We start from the raw sequence: 16,376 nt of genomic DNA, 5'->3' as shown, positions 1-16,376 counted from the left end.
ACCAACCTTCGTTATAATTATAACGTCTCGTTAAATAATTTAATGACACGTTAATCAGTTTTTGTGTTTCACCAAGTATCATTATTGCTAACGCATCTTTAAATTCATCGTTAATTTATTAGGACCTATTCGTCGCGTTAAAACAGTAACGATGCGTTAAGAAGTCAACAACATGGCGGACGTAATTATTCGATGATGAAGTTCTTTATTTAGAACTTCAACATAACGACGAACTTATATGTTGTAATAACACTCGGAATAATCATTTTGAAGATTAAGTGATAAAGAATTCCACTAAAGCTACACATTAAGGAAATAAGTAGTAAGAATGATTCTAGAAGAAACTGAATACCGGTATACTGTATAGGTTAGAATACGACAGATAGAAATCACCCACTTAACACCTCTTCAACACATTCTTCTCGCTTTAAGATAACGTTGCGGGAAGTTTTGAAATGGTAATTGATAATATGAACGGGGTATCAAAAGCTATATTGTCTAGATATGTGAATAAATTATCAGACGTACTATCAACATTACAATAGTCATTATTTCTATAAGCCTAATAAGCTTAGAGCTAAATTTCATGTTGTCATAGACAACATAGATTGTGTCCATGTTCCAATCGTATGGTATATCCTGGCAGTAATATAGCCAAAAGAATCTGCAATAGAAGAACATATTTTTCCTTCAATATTCAAACAATTTCATAGGCCTAGGTAACGCTCCGTATAGAAAAATTGTGGCTAAACTAGCGCTGAGGTAATTTCCTTCGTACTCTGCTTATACACCTTGCACATACGAATCTGTGACAGTTTACGTTTGATTAGTTTAGGTTTTTGTTATGCCTTGCATATACGATCAAATGCATTACCACAAAAAAATCCATTATAAATTCAACGATTTTCACTTCTGAAACCAGCAGAACTACCTCAGCGCTAGTTTATTGAAATTGTAATAGGTTAGAATACGACAGATAGGAATCACCCACTTAACGCCTCTCCAACAGATTCTTCTCGGTTTAAGATAATGTTACGGTCTAGACGGATAGCACAACATTCCAAAGGAGGGTGCCTTTTAAATGAAAAGGGTGCAAAGAGATTTTCGTTTAGGTGACAATGGATATCCCTTAAAATCCAATTTAATGACACCTCTCCTGAATCCTGCCACACAAGCATGGCAAAATTGTTACAGGGTACTAATAAATTTGTATGAAATACAGTGGAAAAGTAGTATGCAATTTATGGTAGAGGCGATTTCCCGTCCTAAATTTAGGCCTAATATAACTGCTTAGAATGTTTTATATATAATTAAGTGTGGCATCAATTTTGAAGCTTTCGACCTTATAGTCCGCTAAATTTTCTTAGATTTCTTTAGAAGTTACAATTTAACTGCTCTACATTCCTATTATTTACATTTAGAAGCAGCTGTCTTTTTTTTTTTTAATTGCGGTGTGACAACATACTGTATTTAGGAAGATGTTCTTAAAATTACTGCCTCTTACCCGTTTGCCTATGATTGTTTCCTCATGCCAAACAAAGTCAGCCATGATCATATGTAACCAATGAAATTCGCGATTTCGAAGCCATGGTCGTATGAAAAACAAAACATTCAAGATACAAGTACAAAATCCCCTCGTTAGTAAACGCCTATTAATTTTAAAGATACGAGGCTTGGTGAAACAGTCAACTTTTAAAGATCCCGTTAAAATTAAACGATCCATTTGTTGACAAGTCGTTTGTGCTGATTTAAAGAAGCTTGATGAAACCGGCCATAAGAAAGCTGAATGCATAATTCACAATTGAACGTGAATATAGACTAGTGTTCATTCACACAGGAAACACACATTTCACATTGAATCAAAACGACGACGTAGGAGGTGATTTTAAAAACTCGTACCTAACAGGTATAACACTTTGAAACACAAAAAAATCACATCGCGGACCTTTAATTATGACGTCATTACTAGGGGTTTCAATCGACTTTGGCCCTTGAAACTTTGCAAGCACATAGAGTAGATTATTGGGAAGCATTTTCAGAATAAATTGAAACATATGTTTTTGTTCAAAAATGGCGTTTTTTCTCTCTAAGCTTCCAGCGAGCTGCTTAATTTACTTTTAACTTAATTCTGTAACTTCGTAAGGACGCACTTTCGACTTGTACAGCATTTTCAAAATTTGTTTAGTTTGAAGCCCTCTACAACTCTACAAACTTTGAAGAAGTTGTTCATAGACTCCCTGTATAGGGCGCACAATGGGTCAGTCCAGTACTAAGTGCAGGGACCGGTCTCGAACCCGGCCTTCGAAAAGCCAAGCTAGTTCATTTCCTGATCTTCTCAATGATCCGGGTCTAAATGTTTGATTAAGGAGATAGACCACAGCTTTCGATGTCAAGAACTCTGAAATCTTCGAGCGTTGTATAATTTGCTTCTCTATACTTCGTTTTCTAGAGTATGCCATTAGGAAAGTCCAGGATAACAGAGAGGGTTTGAAATTGAACGGGTTTCATCAGCTGCATGTCTTTGCGGATGACGTGAGTATGTTAGGAGAAAATCCACAGACCATTAGGGAAAATACAGGAATTTTACTTGAAGCAAGTAAAGAAATAGGTTTGGAAGTAAATCCCGAAAAGACAAAGTACATGATTATGTCTCGTGACGAGAATATTGTACGAAATGGAAATATACAAATTGGAAATTTATCCTTTGAAGAGATGGAAAAATTCAAATACCTGGGAGCAACAGTAACATATATAAATGATACTCGGGAGGAAATTAAACACAGAATAAATATGGGAAATGCCTGTTATTATTGGTTGAGAAGCTTTTATCATCCAGTCTGTTGTCAAAAAATCTGAAAGTTAGAATTTATAAAACACTTGTATTACCGGCAGTGGCGGCTCGTGGGTATTGAATTAAGGGGGGCTGCATACAAAAATAAACCAAGCAACTTACTTTATTTAAAGATTAGTTCCATGCGCCTTATCTTGTAAGTTGTGTTTAAATGAGACAGGCTCATGTTAGTAGATTTATTGGCATTTAAAAGAATCCTGCGGGACAAAATTCCGGCACACCGGCGACGCTAATATAACCCCTACAGTTGCGAGTGTCGTTAAATAAACCATAATTTAATTTTTTATATGCAGATTTGAACCTTAGAAATATCTAACTGGCGATGTTGTAGTTGGTTGTATAATACATATATATGATACATCAATAAATGTAAAAAATAACTGAGTCAGAAATTGAATTCAGGATCTTCAAGAGTACGTACCAGGGCGCTTGTCTAATTTATTGCGATGTTAGATGTTTCAGATTCCATTATGGTTTGAAAACATTCTAGCAATGGCTCCTTCTTCTCATGAACAACATTTACTGTTCTTATTTTACATCCATCTTGTTGCCCCAGCTGATGGAATTGTCTTTGAAACACATTAAACTAATACAGATCGAAAGAAGAAAGCAGGGATACTGGATAAATGATCAAAAAATATGCGAGCTTTTGTATTTTGTTTAGCGGCTCTTTCCATTGTGAGATTCAACTGATGGGCACTTAATTTCACATTTCTCCTGAATTGTTAAGGTTCTGAACTGAATAGACTGTAAATATTGTACAGAATTAAACATTGTTGCACTTGTTATACTCACAACATTGAAGAAAATGTATTTAAAACTGCGCGCTACTGATAAACTGCTGCAAATTTTGCAGCGCCTGGAAACTCTGGATTCAGGGCAAGGGGCAGCAGGGGGAGGAGTAAAACTAACGCGTAAAGCATCCGAGACGAGACTGGCAGCTCCAGGGGAGGAAGTGGCTTCACCTTATAGTCCTTGTCTCTGGTTTCGCTCTGGCAGCACCAGGGGAGGAAGTGACTTCACTAACGATTGCGTGCATGTCATTGAGAGCAAATTTTTTTTTTTAAATTCGAGCCGCTAAATAGAGACTGTATAATAAATGTTTTTCACAACATAAAACGAGACAAGAGCCACAAATGTCTGGGGGTGCTGCAGCTCCGCAGCCCCTCTTCGAAAGCCGCCCCTGATTACCGGTTGTTCTGTATGGTTGTGAAACTTGGACTCTCACTCTGAGAGAGGAACATAGGTTAAGAGTGTTTGAGAAGAAGTTGCTTCGGAAAATATTTGGGGCTAAGAGGGATGAAGTTACAGGAGAATGGAGAAAGTTACACAACGCAGAGCTGCACGCATTGTATTCTTCACCTGACATTTTAGGGACATTAAATCCAGACGTTTTAGGTGGGCAGGGCATAGGTATAGCACGTATGGGCGAATCCAGAAATGCATATAGAGTGTTAGTTGGGAGGCCGGAGGGAAAAAGACCTTTAGGGAGGCCGAGACGTAGATGGGAAGATAATATTAAAATGGATTTGAGGGAGGTGGGATATGATGATAGAGATTGGATTAATCTTGCTCAGGATAGGGACCGATGGCTGGCCTATGTGAGGGCGGCAATGAACCTCCGGGTTCCTTAAAAGCCAGTAAGTAAGTATACTTCGTTTTACGTCATTAAGTTCTATAAGAATCAGTTAAACAAAAATCGGCGTTCCCACAGACGTATCCTTTACTTGTTAAATAAGGTTGTAAGTACTGTACATTTGGCTGGTTGTTTTCATTTGATTATGATTCGTCTCTCTGCTGAGATATACGATACTCTGTGCCGAAAGTAGAAGTGACATGCCGCCACTATCTTTATCTCTCCTCATCAGTTATGTACTGACATTATGCGAACCGTATGGCTTCCATAACAGAGATGCTATTCATTGCGATAATAAACTGCAATCCACAAAACTAACTTCTTTCTACTTTATATTTTTGACGAAGAAAGTTATAATTATACAGGGCGTTTCTAACTTGAATATTGACTATTGTTAGGGAGGAAAAGAGTGTAAATTAATGTTCAATTATGATATTCTATCCAGTGGTGGCTGGTGGTCGAAAAATTTGATAGTAAATCAGTAATTATAGAGCCGTTCAGTCAGGATTACCGTTAATGAATGGGTTCCAGACGTTTCGTCCACATGTGTTCTATTCGTTACCTTTTCGTCCACTCTAATTTTTTGGTCTACACCAGGGATGAGACGATATTAGCTCCCAATCATGGTAGAAGAGCTCGATCTTGATCACGAGCGCATAGCACATCCACTACATAGCGTCCCAACGTAGACATCAGGGATGTACATGCACATGCAGCGAATAAAGGCAGCAATTATTACAGTAACACGCGTTACTAAATTTCTGGCTATGTAATAGGGCTAATTTTTCAGTTATTTAATATACAGATGTGGACAAATTATTAACAAAATTGACGATTTTTATGATAATTCTGTTTACAAAATTTGACTTTTCAATTTAGATACAGTTGACAATTTTGCATATTTCTATCATTACAATAGATAGAAATATGCAAAAATGTCGATTGTAGTTTAAATTGAAGAGTCAAATTTTGTAAAAATATATAATAAAAATCTTCATATTTTGCTAATAATTTGTAAATATGCAAAAGTGTCAACTGCAGTTTAAATTGAAGAGTCAAATTTTGTAAAAATATAAATTAAAAATCTTCAGTTTTGCTAATAATTTGGAAATATCCAAAATGTAAACTGTATTCCAAATTGAAGAGTCAAATTTTGTAAAAATATATAATAAAAATCTTCAGTCTTGCTAATAATTTGTAAATATGCAAAAACATCAAATGTAGTCCAAACTGAAGAGTCAAATTTTGTAAAAAAAAAAATATACAATACAAATCTTCAATTTTGCTAATAATTTCGAAATACGCAAAAATGTCAACTGTAGTCTAAGCTGAAGAATCATATTTTGTAAAAATATGTAATAAAAATCTTCAATTTTGCTAATAATTTGTCCACGTCTGTACATGTACATATATAAACAAATCGCAAAGGGAAGGGTTTTTAGGAACAAAAAGAGAAATAGGAAAACTTAATTGTATGTAAACTATTTTCTTGTTAAAAGAAATTATTTATTATGTAAAGACTTCATTTCATTGGTTAGGAGAAACTAATAGGGTCTACCTGCTCGACGAGTGTGATCTCTAAGTACTTTTGAGTATTTGTTGAAAAAATAATAATGACAATATTGATTGAAATAGAGTATATTGATTGTGTGATTGTGAAAATATAGTCCTTACTCTCCAGTCGTGATTATGTAATGAGCTTTCTTAGAGTGATTTGTGAGATGCACGTAATACGAAAAAACAAATTGATTAAATTAAGATATTGAGAGCCATCGTAATTTTTGGGGTCAATCATTTAAGGGGATATGTATGATTTTTAAAACTTCCACAATTTTCGGCCAAAATTTGTGAAATTTAAACTATATAAACAGATCTCTAATAATATAATCTAAAAATTTGATGCAATTAGGTCTAATAGTTTTGAAATTATATTTTTAAGTATATTTTATATTGACGTTACTAAAAATGCTCCTTGCATCAAAGTTTTCAAAATGTTTAGTTTATATTTGCTCAAAATCTTGAAAATAGTTATTGGAATAAAAGTGAATTAGCTTTTTGAGCTTAGTAATAGTATAAGTTAAAGTGCAATCAAAGATAAAATATTATTTCTAAATTAAATAAACACGTAGTCTAATAAAAGTAAATATCCAGAAACAAGCAACAAATAAAACATCAACAATACATTTAAAATAAAGAAATAAAAGGAATCTAGATACAATCTACTGACCCAAATTAATTTACCTTCAATGTCAATTCCGAAATGAATTTATTTCTCTCTTCTCCTGAATAATGCCTATATATTTTTTTTCATGTTGTGTCTCATAATGCCGTTTTATGTTGCTTTTATGCAAATGATATATTTTTACACAACAAACACTGGACTTCATCACCATGTTCGAAGCATAAATATTGTATCTTCCACTCTTCCTTGAAAGCTTTAAGCGCTTCCGTTCCGTCATGATGCGCTGTGTTCTAAGATCTGTACATCCTTTAGCAATGTTTACAGGTAAAAGAGCTCCGCGCGCGCGCAGCGGGCATAAAAGAGCTCTAGCTCGAAATTACTAGTCACCATCGCAAGACTGGTCTACACTAATCGTTCTACCTCTGATTGAGGTTCTGGCTGATATGTACATCTGTTATCAGGCAGTACATCTCACATGACGGTGTGTGTCAGAGGAAGAACAATTGTTTGTATACTAGCCAACCTACCTACCTATTGTTTCAATTTTGAACTGTCCTGCCGTCGGCCTAGGTGGCGCAGTCGGTACATTCTTGCCTACTGTGCCCGAGGTTGCGTGTTCGATCCCGGCCCAGATCGGTGGCATTTGAGTGTGCTTATGTCAGTAGATTTATTGGCATGTAAAAGAACTCCTGCGGAGCAAAATTCCTGCAAACCGGCAACGCTAATATAACCTCGGCAGTTGCGAGCGTCGTTAAATAAAACATAAATTACAATTTACTGGCCTCTCGAAATAAGGTTTATCAGGTGTTAATATAAATGATTGTTGTGGTGTGGACGGAATACAGAAATGTGAAGATACACCATAACTTTTATAATACATGTTGATGAAATTAAATATCATCATTGATTTTATGAAATCTGATATTTGATTTCACAGAAAATAATTTTTCAGGAAGAAGAAAAAAATAATTAAAAATCAATGGGCCTACGTAAAAATATCGTCGTTGTTCCTGCAATAACTCCTATGTGCAAAATATATATATATATTTTTTTTTTTCAGTGGGAAGAAAAAACACATTTATTCATCCTATGGCAGCCGTACATAGGAGACTGTGAATTCTTACATTTTCGAAACAAAGAAATATAATTACATCTATAAAACAAATCTAATTGCAGTAAGGTGTGACAATAAATTATCGCATTGGACAGAAATTCATACAGGAGTAAGACAAGGCTGCGGCCTTTCACCGTTGCTATTTATTATATATATATATATATATATATATAATATGAATCAAATAATTAGAGAATGAAAACAATTGCCTCATGGATATATACAACTCAGTAGACATTTACAACTAGTTTCATTACTTTTTGTAGACGATTTAGCTCTGGTGGCATCCTCAGAAGATGAATTACAACGTTCAATTTTTAATTTTAACAAAGTTGGGATTAAATATGATATGAAAATCAATAAAGAAAAAACTAAAATCATGGCCTTCTGCTGAAAATACCCTGTGCCTAGCAAAATATGTTTAGATTCAAAAATATTAGAAAGGATAAATTATTTTACATATCTCAGATACACATTATCTTTTTTCGATGAAGTAGACATTTCACAGAACATTTCTAAATACACCAAAACAATGGGGATAATTAACACCATTATGAAACCTTCCCTAGTACAAAGGCATACTCGAATTCGCCTTTACAATACCTTGGCGAGACCTGTACTTTGTTACGGCGGTGAGGCATGGACATTGAGGAAGAAAGACGAAAGCAGAATAACGGCTAATGAAATGAAATTTATGAGATATACAGCGGGATATACGAAATGGGATCACAAACGCAATGAAGATGTAATGGAAGAATTACAACTAGAACCTGTAATTAATCACGTAAAACATTATCAGAACAACTGGATAAATCATCTGCATCGCATACATAGAGATAGAATCCCAAAAGGCATGCTCCGCTATCGTCCAAACGGGAAGAGATCTCTCGGTCGTCCAAAGAAACGCTGGATTGAAAATTCAACTGTGAGATCGTAACTAACAGGCCATTTGGCCTAATACTTGAAGGGACGAAGAAGAAGAATAAGAAGAAGAAGAAATATAATTACACATAGGAGATTTTATTATTTGCTGTATCACTATTTAAGTTATTTAATAGAGCAAAAATCTGAAAATTAATATGTCACATAGGAGTTATTGCAGGAACAACGACGGTAAGAAGTAATTTGGTAGAAAATGTTGCTGAATATGATGAACATAAATGACATCATCGAGTATTAGGGTAGGCTGTCATATATAAAGCCATCCAGATATGGTTACCTATCTATCGAATTAATATTGTATTTAGAATTAATATCATATATTATTAATCTGTATTGTATTCATGGAACAAGATGAATCTGGTTATCACGAGGAAATGAAGTCGCCCGGCTGAGTAATTTGTAGTGCACGTGTATAAACAATCTTACATATCACTCGCAGAGGGCCACAATAACATTAACCCTCTCATCACAAGTAAGATGATCAGAGTAAACAGCACTCGTGTGATAAACTTAAAAGATGTTATCCATGCATGCCTACTATTGGCTATTAATGACCTCATGGTTAAAAATACATCTACCCCTAATTGGATGCTAATGACCTCATGGGGAGGTAATGACCATATGGTTCTGAATCTAATTGGCTGCCGATGACCTCATAGGGTGGAGTTTTTCATTTCCTCGGATAATATAAGCATGAAATTCATTACCAGGGGGTAGAGATGAGCTTAAACGATATTTTCAAGTATCTGTGACAACTGTGACTGTGACAATTAAATATCTGTGACTTTTATCGGTGATTTTGTCACACCGATATTTTATATCGATACGTAGCATGAATTACACCGATATTTTGTCATACCGATAAAAATTAGCAGGAAATATTGAAGAGCAGTGAAATATGAATGCGATTTCTCTATACACACCACTCATCAGTGATTTATATGGGAAGATCCAACAAAGAAATTATGTACATGTACCATTAACAAATAAATACTTACCTAACTCAACAATAACATGTCGAAAGTTAACCTAATATACCAAGAGGTTATATTGTAGATATTGTATCAGTTGATCATTTTTAAATGTAGTTGGGTATGGAGAAATTGAGGTTATATGATTATCCTAGTCGTTTTAAAAATTGATTCAGTTAGAATTTATAAAACAGTTATATTACCGGTTCTTCTGTATGGTTGTGAAACTTGGACTCTCACTCTGAGAGAGGAACATAGGTTCAGGGTGTTTGAGAATAAGGTGCTAAGGAAAATATTTGGGGCTAAGCAGGATGAAGTTACAGGAGAATGGAGAAAGTTGCACAACACAGAACTGCACTCATTGTATTCTTCACCTGACATAATTAGGAACATAAAATCGAGACGTTTGAGATGGGCAGGGCATGTAGCACGTATGGGCGAGTCCAGAAATGCATATAGAGTGTTAGTTGGGAGACCGGAGGGAAAAAGACCTTTAGGGAGGCCGAGACGTAGATGGGAGGATAATATTAAAATGGATTTGAGGGAGGTGGGGTATGATGATAGAGACTGGATTAATCTTGCACAGGATAGGGACCGCTGGCGGGCTTATGTGAGGGCGGCAATGAACCTTCGGGTTCCTTAAAAGCCATTTGTAAGTAAGTAAGTAAGTATTGTATATAATATAATGGATAAATTATTTTAAGTCGTGCATTAACATTATAATATTGAGTCATAGAATAAAAATTAATGAAACATAAGTATTCGGAAGAACATTAAAAAATAATAACAAAACAAAACAGTTGTTCAGACAGGATTTTACACAAGATTAAGTACTGGTGACCAATGGTGTTATTATTTAAATCGTGTAATAACTACATCATTTATAATAAGATGGAGAAACTACCGCCAGATTGCTGTTATTGTATCATGCGCACGCGCAAACCTACGACGTAGAGGAGAAAATATCAGTCACAGAGTACTGAATACGGAGCAGATTTCGACAGCGATATTTTGTCACAGATATTTCGCGTCATCAGTCACAGGTTTATCTGTGACAAAAAAATACCTGTGACAAAATATCGGTTTGTGAAATATCGGCCATCTCTACCAGGAGGCCTTTTGCTACTGGGAGCTCTACAGTTGAGTTCAGTATTTGTATTTTGTATATATTATAATAAATATACCCTACAATTTCTTTCGAGTCATCATTTCGGGACTTAGGTTCCGAACGAACCCTAACATTTATAGTTTATGTGACTACACCACAAGGCGTATTGATTTTTAATTAATTTTTTCCTTCCTGAAAAATTATTGTATGTAAAGTCAAATAGGAGGTTTCATAAAATCAGCGAGATATATAGTACTACTAGGCCTACTATAGTACTGTGTATATTTATATCTTATTTATTTATTCATTCAGCCTTGTTATAGTACATTTATTATTCTACTTAAAGTCTTGTGACAGCTGTCATTTGTTTGTCTGTGACATCATTCATTTGTTCAGAAGCAGGCACCGTGCATTAGATGAGCGATAAATTTGCCGTTCCGAGCGAGGAATTTAGCCTCTCGCACATTCCAGGAAATCTACGTGTGAGGGAAATGTCTGAGCAACTAGTTAATTTCTCGCCATGTTTGGAGCGCTCAGCTAATGTAAGCGATGATCGACAGGCCTCGTCCGTTTTCTTAACCTTCACAGCTGTCGCGCCGCTCGTAGCTCGTACTCGCTGACCCGTTCGTTCGTATCTGCCGGAGCAGAAGTAACTGATCTCACGTTGTAGTGTCGGCAGTCCATCGTTATCCGAAGGTCGAGGCATTCCTGACAAAGTTCAGTATTTTTTTCTTTTTTATTTCTGCACTATTTATTTGTTTGCGCCTTTAATAACTAATTGATGTATTTTGTACATTCATCCTCTTACTTAATTGTCTAATAATAACTTATCACTCCGTTGTGCATATACAGTGTTGCTAGAAAGTTTAAGGACAACTGAACAACTTTTATTTTTATAAAATGCTGCCCTGGCCTTAAATTGCTCGTATTAGAGAAACTAACAATGTTTTTAAGTGCAGATTAACAATAGGAGTCCACACCTGTGGAGTAACGGCTAGCGCGTCTGACCGTGAAACCAGGTGGCCCGGGTTCGATTCCCGGTCGGGGCAAGTTACCTGGTTGAGGTTTTTCCGGGGTTTTCCCTCAACCAAATATGAGCAAATGCTGGGTAACTTTAGGTGCTGGACCCCGGACTCATTTCGCCGGCATTATCACCTTCATCTCATTCAGACGCTAAATAACCTGACATGTTGATAAAGCGTCGTAAAATAACCTACTAAAAAAACAATAGGAAATACCAAGGCCCTATTTCATGAAAGTACAAATTACAAATTACAGGCAAGAAAAGGTACAAATTTACAAATTCACAAATTTTTGTGTTTCACAAAGATACTCTTGTAAATATATAAGTGAAGTAGAAAATAATAGGTTCCAGACCATGATACTATAAATTCAATTGTCATTTGTTTACATACAATAGCACATTATGCAACGAGCCTATAATGGTAGTAATTAAGACGCGAGTATGTTTATGAAACGAGCTCAAGCGACTTTCATAATTTTCATACGAGCGTCTTAATTACTATTATAGTCAAGTTTCATACGACTTTTTATGCTCGACCATATTTCTAACTTGAAATTATTCGTAAGTATTCATGTTATTCTTATCTGACTGAGGAGCGGAACTGACCTTGTGCAATACCTCGTAAATTGTGAGATGTGCGCAGACGCGAAAGTATTGATTTTTTCCGAGAAACAAATGTCGACATTTACCTTGATATAATCTAGAGAGTAAAATAAACATTAATCTTGATATAACCTTGAAATTGAATTAGACATTGAAAAACGAGATGGCAAATTGAATTTATTTCAATATTATTTACAATTAACGCTAATTATTATAGTAACAGAACTAGTTGTCTTTCGATTGCATATCCGAGAATAATCGATACTTGCGCTTTCATATTGCTACAATCGTATTTTCTGATTGGTGGAACACCTGAACTTTAATGAATAAGTGTACTTTAATGAGGTCCATTAAAGGGCTGCTACCAGGTGTATAATTACCACATTTCGGCATGGTCGAGCGTAAATCAATTTACGTGACACGTTAATACACTGGTAGATCTAAAGATAATAACTTACAAGAAGTCCATAGTTACAGTATGTTTTATTACGTACATCATATTTAGTTATAGCTTATAGTTAACATTCTATTCTGTTTTACATTCATGGCTAATGAAAGTGCTATCCATATAACTTCAACAATGACTTTTATGTAAACCAAAGCCTATTACATAAATCACTCATGGCCTACATTTATAAATCACTGTTACAATTACAGGAATATTTTCGAATGTTTTGTGAAACATTTTACTGCAATTTGTAGCTACAGTATATACAAATTTTCTTTGTGGATGTCCAAGCAGTTTCTAAGGTTTGAAGTTTTAAAAAAATTGAGAAATTTTGTTATTGCTCGGTTCATCTGTAACATCGATATGAGAATATTATACTAAATTGTCTTTGTCGTAGCTCAACTGTAGGTGACTCATTCGTGCTTCAAAAGACGGTGTTTTAGGTATCTCAACATGCATTTCGCAGTGTTTTCCATCAATATCTCAGAAAGTTGTTTTTGGCACTTAGCACATTCAGAATGTCAGGTCCCCAATTGCTGTATCTGATCCAATAAATCTTTCCATGAAATTTTGTTTTCTTTCTGTAAACGGCTCCAGGGAAACTTACTTTCTGGACGGCCCTCGCATCTAGTGAAATTTATCTAATTCTCCTTCATCTATGTAGTAAAATTCATCTAATTCTATCCATGTAATACGCTCTATTTAATCTCTGTCTAAGAAAAACACAAAAACTGGTTTTTAAAATTGTATATTTTTGGCAAAAAATACTTACTTGTAGAGCAGGCATGCCAATTAATGCCCACAGGAGCAAGCGCGCGCTTTACAGCCCAGGAGAGCCTGAGCGCTTTACAGCGGAAAGGAAAGAGACAGACGAAAGAGGTGGTATATGCCGCTTGGTCGAGCTATATTCAGGGATGGTCAGCATTGATTCAATAGATAAAGGGAAGAGAACTTATTAAAACTGTATCCATGTTAATTTTTAGATTTGCCTGAGAAGTATAAGTGCATTATAGGAATGTAAGTTTTAATTTTAATGCTCATTTTTCACAAGTTTGAATTTTTTATTGAAAAGAAATGTTTTCTCAACTTTTCGTAAAGAAAAGTGAAATTTTCAGGTATAGGCCTATTTATTTAGTAGCCTTACAGAATGTTTTCATAAATCTAATATACCGTATATACGTATTACTGAAGATAGTATATTGAAAATTTTGAAAATATTCGCATGGAAATTGTTTGTAAGGAAATGAATTAACAAAGCAACTACTTTTACATCATAAGCAAACGATACGTGCCCATGTGTTGTAAAAATGTCAGCTCTATAGCTTCAGCACATTTCGAGAAAATAATTTAATATTCTGATGATAGGAAGTTGCTCACAAATATCACCTTAAAAGCATAATGCGATAAGAGTTTTGTTACGTAATATTAGTTACACTTAAAACAGATACAGTACCTAGATAACTTTGCTTTGTACTGTAATATTGTTTTGATTAGTTTATTGATTACTTTTGTAAGGCTAAAGATACCATCAATATAAATTCCAACTTATCATGTCATACTCAATCTCTTTCTTTGGAATATCACTTTCTTTATGAATGATGTGTTTCATCTATACTACTATGGAATTTAAGTGAATATTCCTTCTTAACTCTCTATTATGTTATTAAGATTTAAAACACAAGTGCAATATTAAGAAATCAGTGTTAGTACTTTTGTTTTACAGACAATATAGATAATATTAAACAGAAAGAAGCCATATAAAAATAACGAGATAAAATTTCACGTTCCGTTTGAAGTTTCACTGTTTTCTTAATCCAACAGGTTGCTTATTCATATACACAACCTTTCCTCTTTCCATACTTAGCGCTTGCTGCCCGCGCACGACGTCAAGGTCAGAAAAATGCGCTTGCTTTGACATCGCTGATGTAGAGGATTCATTGAAGCACTGTAGTAATTCAGTAATTTCTAAGCAACTCGGCTGGTTTGATCGGACTACCTTACTTACTTACAAATGGCTTTTAAGGAACCCGAAGGTTCATTGCCGCCCTCACATAAGCCCGCCAGCGGTCCCTATCCTGTGCAAGATTAATCCAGTCTCTATCATCATACCCCACCTCCCTAAAATCCATTTTAATATTATCCTCCCATCTACGTCTCGGCCTCCCTAAAGGTCTTTTTCCCTCCGGTCTCCCAACTAACACTCTATATGCATTTCTGTATTCGCCCATACGTGCTACATGCCCTGCCCATCTCAAACGTCTGGATTTAATGTTCCTAATTATGTCAGGTGAACAATACAATGCGTGCAGTTCTGTGTTGTGTAACTTTCTCCATTCTCCTGTAACTTCATCCCGCTTAGCCCCAAATATTTTCCTAAGCACATTATTCTCAAACACCCTTAACCTATGTTCCTCTCTCAGAGTGAGAGTCCAAGTTTCACAGCCATACAGAAGAACCGGTGATATAACTGTTTTATAAATTCTAACTTTCAGATTTTTGGACAGCAGACTATATGACAAAAGCTTCTCAACCGAATAATAACACGCATTTCCCATATTTATTCTGCGTTTAATTTCCTCCTGAGTGTCATTTATATTTGTTACTGTTGCTCCAAGATATTTGAATTTTTCCACCTCTTCGAAGGATAAATCTCCAATTTTTATATTTCCATTTCGTACAATATTCTGGTCACGAGACATAATCATATACTTTGTCTTTTCGGGATTTACTTCCAAACCGATCGCTTTACTTGCTTCAAGTAAAATTTCCGTGTTTACCCTAATCGTTTGTGTATTTTCTCTTAACATATTCACGTCATCCGCATAGACAAGAAGCTGATGTAATCCGTTCAATTCCAAACCCTGCCTGTTATCCTGAACTTTGCTAATGGCATATTCTAGAGCGAAGTTAAAAAGTAAAGGTGATAGTGCATCTCCCTGCTTTAGCCCGCAGTGAATTGGAAATGCATCAGATAGAAAGTGACCTATACGGACTCTGTATGTTTCACTGAGACACATTTTAATTAATCGAACTAGTTTCTTGGGAATACCAAATTCAATAAGAATATCATATAATACTTCCCTCTTAACCGAGTCATATGCCTTTTTGAAATCTATGAATAACTGATGCACTGTACCCTTATACTCCCATTTTTTCTCCATTATCTGTCGAATACAAAAAATCTGATCAATAGTCGATCTATTACGCCGAAAACCGCACTGATCGGACTACCTAGTATGTATTAAATTTGTTTACCTTCTACGAGACGTGAAAGTTACAAAGCCTGAGCCACTATGATGACCACGTTTTGGCCATGAGATTGCACGCACAGGGGAGGCGTAAACAAATGTGGACGTCTTCAGCCAGCAGCTTGTGAAGAGCGACTGCAGGTGTAAGGCTGATCCAGATTCAGATTTCCCGAAGCAATGCTGCCCTGCACAGTTTCGCAAGCGAAGCGTGCAGTTTTTATAGCGTAATAACATGATGCCAGCTGTAAT

This window comes from Periplaneta americana, chromosome 4 (genome assembly GCF_040183065.1).
Source record: "Periplaneta americana isolate PAMFEO1 chromosome 4, P.americana_PAMFEO1_priV1, whole genome shotgun sequence".
Taxonomy (NCBI): Eukaryota; Metazoa; Arthropoda; class Insecta; order Blattodea; family Blattidae; genus Periplaneta; species Periplaneta americana.
This window is presented reverse-complemented; position numbering follows the sequence as displayed.